Below are 9,319 nucleotides of genomic sequence, written 5' to 3'. Positions count from 1 at the left end.
GGGGGTGGGAAGGACCCATGAGGTGGTCAGTTTGGTTGGAACCTCCAAGACCAAAAAAGAGGCAACCCAGGAGGCAGCACAGTTGCTCTGGGCACACACCCATGCCTCCAAACCCAGACATCAAGCTACAGCAGACACAGAGGGGCAGGGCTCATCCCCCATACCGCAAAGCCCAATTCCCAAAGCATAGTGGCTGTGCCCAGCTTAGAACTGTTTTTTCCCCAGGAACAAACACCTCCCATCAAAAACTTACTCAGCTCCTGCCTTTGATATTTAAGTGTCCTGCTGTACTCCCATAGGCCACCACAACCAGACGAGCCCACCCTTCACCTGAGAGGTGACCTCCTCCCTGGCTCTCCCAGGTGAAGCTCATTGAGGCTCCTAAAACCCCAACCACGATTCCCCCAGGTGCAGCCTGGAAAGCAGGAAAAAGGCTGGAGAAGAAACAAACACCTGGATGCCAGCCAGTAGATGAGTGACAATACCTATTGCTAGCCCCAGATCACAGCTTTAAGTTTTGGGATAATCCCATAACAACATGCTGAGAATATTTCTGGAGGGCACGATGGCAAGCTGTGCTTGGGCAAGCTGTGCTTGGGCAAGCTGTGGCAGTGCACAGTATAAAGTGAAGCTCACGACCAGATACAAATACGTTGTGCTCAGGCACATGGTCTGTTTGCATAACAACTTGCCTGAAACATTGCTTTCGTGTCAGCGGGAACAGTTTGTCAAAGGGTTTGTACCTCAAAGCAAGTTATAACTTTGTGCTCTAAATTAATAAGAATGCTTCTCCTTTCTAAAGAGTTGCCATCCAGAAACAAGGCAATGCTAGCTTGTTTGTGACATCCCCCAAATAGTCAGCAGCAGAGAGGAGACAGTCCAAGCAAAGAGCTTGCTAACAACGCACAGGTTGAAAGTCATTAATCGGATTTTTTTTTTTAAAAGGCTGTGTATAATTAGAAAAGCATGAGGTAGAGTTGGAGAAAGCAGTAAGAAAATTTTGTGAATCTTCAGAGGTTTTATTCTGGTTTCTGTTGCAATTTTGACTTGAAAATATACTGTGAGCTGCAGCACAAGCCCAACAGGACCACGTTCACAGGAGAAGATCCTCTGCTGCAGCCTGTCCACCTCCCATCCGATCTTAACTGAGAATTTCTGAATAATGAATGCTATTTTCAATGTTTGTTTTGACCAACTTTACACAAACATTTACTGTGAAGAAAACGAAGGTAAATCTGAGACAACTTACTTCCTATTTGGCACCAAAACCTGGTCTGAAACCATTCCTCAAACCCAACCCTGTTGCCCACGAGCAGACCAGATCTTTGTCCTGCTGCCCTCAGCAGGCATCTCGGTGCTGGCGAGGGGAGAGGGTAACCCAGCAGCTGCACCATGCCCACAACAATTGAGCAATGGTCCTGCCTAATGTTTCATTTTTAACAAGTATTCCCAGTTGAAAAGCAAATGCTGCCCCACAGCATGTTTCTAGTAAACAAAAGAAGACAAATGCATACCAGACACAAGGCGTGTGGGAGGAAGAGGAATGCATAATCAGCTCCCAACTGTCATCGCATGGTTTCTCCTTCTAGGGGGGTTTGCACTGAGGGAACAGCGGCAAATCTCCTGGGGGCTCAGAGACCTGACTTAAAGCACTGCATCTAGAAACCCCAGGCCTGACTCTGGTCAGACTTACATGATAACCAAAAATGATAAAATCAGTATAAGACTGTCTCTATACAGACATATATATAGACATCTTATAGTCTATAAGACTGGGTGGATGAGATTGAGTTGTTTTTGCAGTTTCTGGGCAGGGCAAAGCCAAGTTGTATTCAAGTGCAGCTTCCCCAGAGAGAATGTTTAAAGAAGGTCCTCAACCTGACCTGAGTTCACATCCAAAGGTGACCTCAACTTCTGGCCCGTTTGCTCACAGCAGGAGACACTAGCATTCATGGCCACACAGCCAAGCAAGCCCTGGAGTTACCTCCAGCCTCCTCAGTTTTCACTCATATCCCCCCTCCCTAACCTTCATACATCTTCTTCCAGGCTCTTAAAAAAGAGCCTTATTAAGTCTGTGGTGGCCTCTCAAACATACTAAATATAAATGTGTGGACCCAGCTATGTAAATAAAATGGCTCATGTGGTGAGCATACATGAGGGCAGGGGGTCTTTCCCATGGATGGGAAGGCTGATTCCTAAGCAAATCCCAAGTCCTGCACTTCTGCACAGAGAAAGGGAGCCTGAGATGTAGGATCAGTCACAACTTTCCTTATAACAGTTGATCATTTTCTCTACCTGGAGTGGGAAATGCCAGTTACTGGCAGTGCTAAGATCTGCCTCTAGCACCAGGAGATGGAGACCTGGGGGAAAGAGGGTCAGGGGACAGGAAGATGCATAGGGAGGAATTTTTATGGATGAGTGGTATGCAACCAGAAGGGGAAGGATTTCTCCAGTCTTACTGTCACTGGTATATGTGTACATCAGTGTTGACCAGGGTGCACACCATGTGGGGCCAGCTCTGCTCACGTTGAGAATGATTTGTTTGAGTGACTCCCTTGTTGTTCCTTCCTGAAAGAGAAGAAGCTCAGACTGGAAAAATAGGTCAGGGGGGCAGTTCAGGAGAAGACTGCCAGACAGCTGCCTCTCTGTCTCCTGTGCAATGTCCCATGGCGGTGGGGGATCTGACCCCCTGTCAGGCGAGTGAATGTGCTGGGAGCTGTGTGTAGTGTGGTAGGACTGCGTGTGTGAACTGCAAGGTCTCGCTGGTGCACACCCTCTGCTAAGTTAGAGGGTGACTTCGCTACCCACCCCATGGTGAGTCTCTTCTTCTGACTGACGAGGTCATTGTCAAGCTGCTGGCTCTGATACAGTCTTCTGTGCCTCCCCACAGGTGCAAAGGGGCAGGAGGAAGGTGGTCCAGGGCGCATGACCACCTAAGAGGGTGAGCTCGCAGGGTGGGACAGCTGTGAGAGCACACCCGAGCTCTGGCTCGCCGTCACAGTAACACAGCGCTGAGCCTGCTCCTACTTTTCAGCAGGCAGAGAAGAGCCCATGCCAGGTTCAGGGACTGGACCTCAGTGCAGAGTGAGGTACAACACAGCCAGTGATATCTGGAATCGCAGGGGATGCCCAGGCCAAAAAGTATAATACATGGCCAGAAACTCCTGCCCAGACCCACGGTCTCACACCTGGAGATCTGATGTGGCAGACAAACTCAAGTTTACACCCCAACTTTCCAGCTGAGGCTGGGACAGCCTCCTCCTCTCCCTCCAAATCACACTAGCTTTGGGAGGGTCACAGAGTCTGCAGATGAAGCCTCCTCTTTTCTGATCCAGTGCCCGGTGCCTAGGCTGGGGGACAGAGAGTTGGCGTTTGGGGTCCCTCCAGGCACTTGTCTAACCTTATCCGACGCCTGTCTCCAGGCACTGTCTCCTTTGCTGCTGCTTCTCCTTGCTCTCAGCCTCTTCTGATTCCCAACCCCAGCTAGGGGTGATGTGACAAATCTCCTGGTTTTAAACCTATACACTTAAAACCCTTTTAGACAACATAGTAAAAGAGGTGATGGATCCTGCTGTGCTTGTTTGCTTTGCAGCCTTTTGGAGGCAACGCCAAGTAAAATGAAGCCCCAGAATAAATCCTACTGAACAGAAACATTTTCATAAATAACTTCAGCTACACAGCTTGCAAGTACTAGAGCATTTCTGCATCTGTGCAGCCAAAACATGTGTTTTGTGTTGCTTCACATAAATCTCTCTGGTTATTTATCTGCATAAACCCTTCTATAAATTGCTCACTGGGCCTTGAAATGCAGCAAGCAGGCTCTTTGATGTATGTCTCAATCACCAGGTGAATCAATCACTGCTGTGCGCACCTTGTTTGCTTCCACGTAGGGAGAAGTTACCAGTCTCCTTTGCCAGAAAAGAGGGCAAAAAGTCAAATGGTTTTGATGGATGGATAAATGCCTGTGGGCTGAACCTCATGCACAGAGCTTGTTTATACTGAGAGTTACTAGCACTCCCTCCTCCCCCTAGCTGATAAAATACTCCTCCTCCATCTGTCCTTACGAAATATACTCCAGACCAAGAGCCTGCACATGAATATTTGATCTCTTTGTGAGCTCCTTTTACACTACTGCATTTCTTCCTGTGGTGGCAATTCCTCTCTGTACAGAAATAAGTAAAACACCAGCTTTATCCTGATGGTGTTAAGGTGGCATATCAGTCTTGTTATAGACCCGCTCTGCACAGAGATGGATCTCACTTTTCATCGTCACACACAGCACACAGCACAACTTTTAGTGTTTATTCTAAGTCCTGTGAATGAATCGTGTTCATTTGGGTTATAGTTTAGCTGAGTAGCTTTTTTGATTGAGAGCTACCATCAGATTTCACAAGGGATGTGCAGACTCATTGACAGGCAGGCAAGATTCATCATCCTCGAGTGAGTTGTGCTGCTGACATGCTGTGTGATACTGTCTGGATCAAGGCATCACCCTGCCCCAGTTTCCCCATTCAAAATGAAAATAAGCCAGTGCATTTACTTTATGTTGACACAGTGCTCCTGTTGGCCATGTTGTCGGATCTCAATGATGAGAGTCAGCCTGCATATACAGTACACTATAACATGTCATGCTTCTCCAGGGAAAGCCACCCCTTGTGAACGCCCTCTCACCCCTGCATGTGGCTCCTGCACTGCTGCTACAAGCTGCTGTCTCCCAGGGTGACAGCTCATATTAGCGATGTTTTCGTAGGTGGGGGCTGAAGGGATGGAGAAGTCGGAAGAGGGGAGACGGAGCCTTAGACAGCTTGGCCAGCAGTTCAGACACCTCCTAGTGTGACAGCCCAGAGCTCGTATCCGCTGGCAGCTACTGAGGAAGGAATTGGCTGGCCTTGGGAGCAGGCTACCATCTTTATTCAGGGGTCCCAACAGCAGCTAAACTGCTGATTCAGAGAGAATATGTGATTGATTTCATCCCTTCTTCAGCTGCATACAAATAGGCTGAGGCTGCTCTGGAGTATCTCATGGGTAATTTTTCTGCCTCTGCACTGTTCCTGTGTACCTTTGGTACCCCCTGGGCTCTGTGCTTTCTTTTGACCTGTGGTGTGGGGCTGGACTTCTTTTACTACAGCCCACTGTTAGAAAGAAAATGCTATTATGAAAGGTGGGGATGGGACTTTCAAGCCCCTTATTCACCTCCCTGTTTGATCACTCCAGTCCCATGGGACTTCTTGTCGGGTGAGGAATTTTTCAGTGCCAGTGGGAAAAGTGGATGTGTGCTTACACGAATCACATCCTCCCATGGGGCTGAAATCCATAGCCTTCACATCCAGATCACAAGTTACATCTATATCGCAGTAAGCGATCCTAAGCATAGACTTTTCCATCTGCTCTGCCTGCCCGGGTCTGCCTTACCAATCACTTCTAGCTGCCTCTTAAACCTGCTAGGAAGGCTTTGTGACATCAAACTCAATATACTCTGGGAGTGTTTCAGACTTCAACCCAGACATGCAGACTCTGTGGAAAAAGGAGATAGAGCTATTTTTAGTGTGGCAGACCATCCAGAGTCAATGATGCCAGCTTCAGCATGACAAGTCTCTCCAAGTCCTGCAGCAGGCTGACTGCTTCATGATGGTGGGTTCCTACATGTGTGGGCAACATGGATGGTCTATGTGACATGTCAGCTCATCTTTGAACACATCTGGAGTCCTTGCAGCTATTGTATGGGAGCAACTCACAGCAAAGGAGTCTGACCAAGCCCACACTCCTGCAAGAAGGGACAGGAACTGAGGGGCAGCTGGAGTATAGAGGACACGCAGTGACTTGCGCAGGGCATAGCCACGCCTCAAGATCACACATACAGCTCCCTTCATGTCTCCCTTCCCTCTTTACATGCCAAGTCGAGATCTCCTGTCATCCACCTGAGAGCCAAGATCAGGCGTCCAAAGACCAGAGATTCCCAAAGAAGAGGGACGAGGCTCCCGAGCCCAGCACCGAGCTCTGCTGCCTCTGCCCTGGGCATGCCACAGTAACCCCATCACGCTGAGGCTTCCCCTTCGCCTCATTCCCTCTCAGCGGAGGCAAGGACTGAGCAGACCCTGGCGACAAGCTCCTTTGCTGTGTTGCCCCTCAGCACAGCGGAGACAGTCCCACTGGAGAGGGCTCATGCCTGCGGCACGGAGCAGCCCACCGCTTGGTACACCGGGCACATCCCTGGTGGCAGGAGCAGCCAGCTCCCTGGCAGCTCCCGGGACAGGAGGCTCGTGCATGCCGCTGGCTGGCATCACCTCCCCCCTCATTAATTTGGGGGAGCACCCCTGTCCCTGTGGGCTTTGCCACCTCCACAGTGCTTCGCAGCTCCCAGCCCCACTCCTGTCTCAGCCCTCCTAACCACTCACACTCTGCTGTCAGCAAAGAAACTTCACAGGCAGCTGAGAAGTGGCGAGATCGGAGGCATTCATTTCCTTGGGGCTTAGCCTTGAACTTAGTGCCTTGAACTTAGTCTCAGCTCTCCTGACGTCTCCTCTCCCTCATTCCACTGCGGCATTCTGGGTGTAGCTTTGCTGTTGTCCCCCAAAAATCATGAGTTTAAATCATGCAATTAGAAGTAATACTACTAGTAATAGCAAACAAAGATTTTTTTCATTTGGGAATTTCCTTTTCTCTGGGTTTTGAATCTCTTTTTGCAGCTTTTCTCTGCAATTTTGTGAGCTAGAAATGTGTTTTCATGGAGAGTCTTGCATAATCACATGGTTCTGGGAGCTGGGCACCAACCTCTAGGAACCCTGCTATTGAACTGGAGATCAGATGCACAGTAAATAAATCTACTTTTGATAGTTCTTGTTATTACAGCTTCATTTAAGACACAAACATGGGTTTTCAGTGCATACATACGTACACACACACACGTACGCATACATCCCAATCACACACCTCTCTCCCAAGTACTACGTAAAATACCGCAAGCTCAGCACACAGTGCCCAGCCCACCCAGTCGTGGTGAGCAGGGTGGCACTGGGATGGGGATTGATCCCAGCTGTACTGAGCCAAGCAGAGCCCTGGGGAATGGCCAGCCAGGAGCCTCTCACACACGCTGCCGCAGGGGGCCGGTGTTAGTCCACTTTTTGGAAAGCCTCTAAGGTTGGTGTCAAACAGGTGACCAAATAAGAGAAGGGAAGTTTATGCTGATGTGCTGGGAGGTGCCCTTCTGAGCGAGGGGAGTTAGCCTTGGGTTGGGGGGAGAAGGCTTGCAGGTTTCACAGGGAAAGCAGGAGTCACCAGCAAGTCAGAGGCAGTCTACTTGGACCCTTGGCCCTCACCCACCGGAGGGTGCTGTAGAGGTCTGTGAGATCCCCACAAGTACATCAGATGTGTTCCTACATCCAGTTTCTGTTTAAGATTGCCTTTGCCACAGAGGCATCAACGTCTGTCCCCTTCCCCTGGCAGCACCCCCACACCGTCCCGCACCGTAGTGTGATGAGCTTTATTAACGCCAGACGCCCAGATAAGAGCTCACCCCCTGGCCGTGGCCAGGCACAAGGCACAGCCTGTGCAAATGCCAGGCCTGGCCCCAGGAGAAATACAGTGCCTCTCCATCCATGCCAGCAGTGAGAATGTCCCCAGGAGAGGCTGAGAACACAAAGGCTCTTCACCAGCCCCTCCAGCTCACCCTCTCTGCTGGCTCAGCCTGCGGCACTAGGGCTGTGTGCCAAAGGCCTCTGGGGCTGGCTGTCCTGATGGGGGACAATTGGGGCAGTATACTGCTGAGCCTTGACCCCTTCCCTGGCGGGGTGGGAAATTCCCAGAGGAGCGGGCGAGTGTTCGGCAGCATGTCGGACACCCTTTGATCACAGAGCATACAGCAAAACAGGCCAGTTATTGATTCACGTTCGCTGCAGCTCTAGGCTCTCCCCATCCCCCTTCAGATCCATGTGGTGTCTATCGTGCTTTTCTTGTTCAGATGGTAAAACTTTATTGTGCCCTTTCATCAGCCTTGCAGAGGGCTGGCTACGGGCTGCCTTTTGCAGGGAGCAGCTGGGCTGGCGGTGCAGCAGTGGGATCCTGCTGTCCCCTGCCGGGCATCCCCGGCACGGCTTGCAGCACTGCCCCAGGTTTGAAGACTCCAGAGGGCATGATTTAGTGGTTACAGCAAAGGAAGAGGGGGGACACTTAAGATTTTCTCTCCAGCTCAGCTGTTTATGTGGCTTCAGGCACCCTAGTGCCATGTTTTTTCCCTGCCCCAGGAGGGGAGGGAGGTCTGCCAAGCTCACCTCAGGATTCTCTCAGTTCATTCAGACTGGTTTGGAAAGCTGTGGACCACTGGTGATGCAAGGCAGAGCAAAACTCCCACTGACTGCAAGGAGGTGTTTGTATCCAGTGAACCCACAGCTGCAATTCATTGGTGCTTCCAATCAACTGGGTCCATCTACCATCAGCCGGCTGTCGTGAAAATCTGTTTCTTCTCCGTGACAGGTGACCTGGTGGAAGGAGGCACAGGGAGGCAGCACATGGCACCACTGAAAAGGCTCTGGGCAGCTGCCTGCTGGCTGCCTGTCCTTCGGCAGCCAAGGGAGACCATTGGTGTCAGTCTCAGATGAGCACATTGGTGGAAGGAGATCCCACCTCCGCTGCTACTGCTCAGAGAGGGGACCAAGGCTGCCAGGCAAGGCTGCTTGACGTGGTGGTTATAGCTGAGGGCTTAGAGAAAGGAGGGGGGGAAATAACAGAAACAAATTTCTAGAGCATTGTGCAAGGCAGTTTGGGAACTGTTTTTACACGATGGGCAGGGAGTGAGAATAGACGAGTAAGTCAAGCATGTTCCATAGGTTTCTGCCAGAGCACGGCTTGTGGTGCCCTATGCCCCATGATGGGAATCTCCGCTCACGGCAGCACTCTTGCAGCATCACTATTTCGCAGAGGCCAGGCACGAGGTGTGTGCTGCTCCCCCGCAGCCTTTCAAGGGTGGCTGCTTGGCACAGACGCTGCACTGTGGCCTTGGTCACAGAACAATGGCCACGGTGGCCGTGCCACAGCAAAATGACTTGAGTAAAGTGTGAGGAAGGAGAGATGAAGAAGAGGATTAACATCACCATGAAACCCTAACGCTGAAATAAAATCCTCTCAAATCAACCCATATATCACTGGAAGCAGCCTTTAAATGTGATCCTGGCTGGCAGCCAAAGTGCAAATGACAAGCCTCTGTGCAAGAGAAGTGGCTAACGTGCGGTGGGGACCACTGCTATTACATGTCCCAGAACAGTCTGTGCTGGTGCATAGGTTTTGCAGTGTTGGTTACAGGCTATTAAACCCCTCTAAGGTCATA

The sequence above is a fragment of the Fulmarus glacialis genome, unplaced genomic scaffold (genome assembly GCF_000690835.1).
Source record: "Fulmarus glacialis isolate BGI_N327 unplaced genomic scaffold, ASM69083v1 scaffold2377, whole genome shotgun sequence".
In the NCBI taxonomy this organism is placed as follows: domain Eukaryota; kingdom Metazoa; phylum Chordata; class Aves; order Procellariiformes; family Procellariidae; genus Fulmarus; species Fulmarus glacialis.
Note: the sequence above shows the minus strand (reverse complement) of the source record.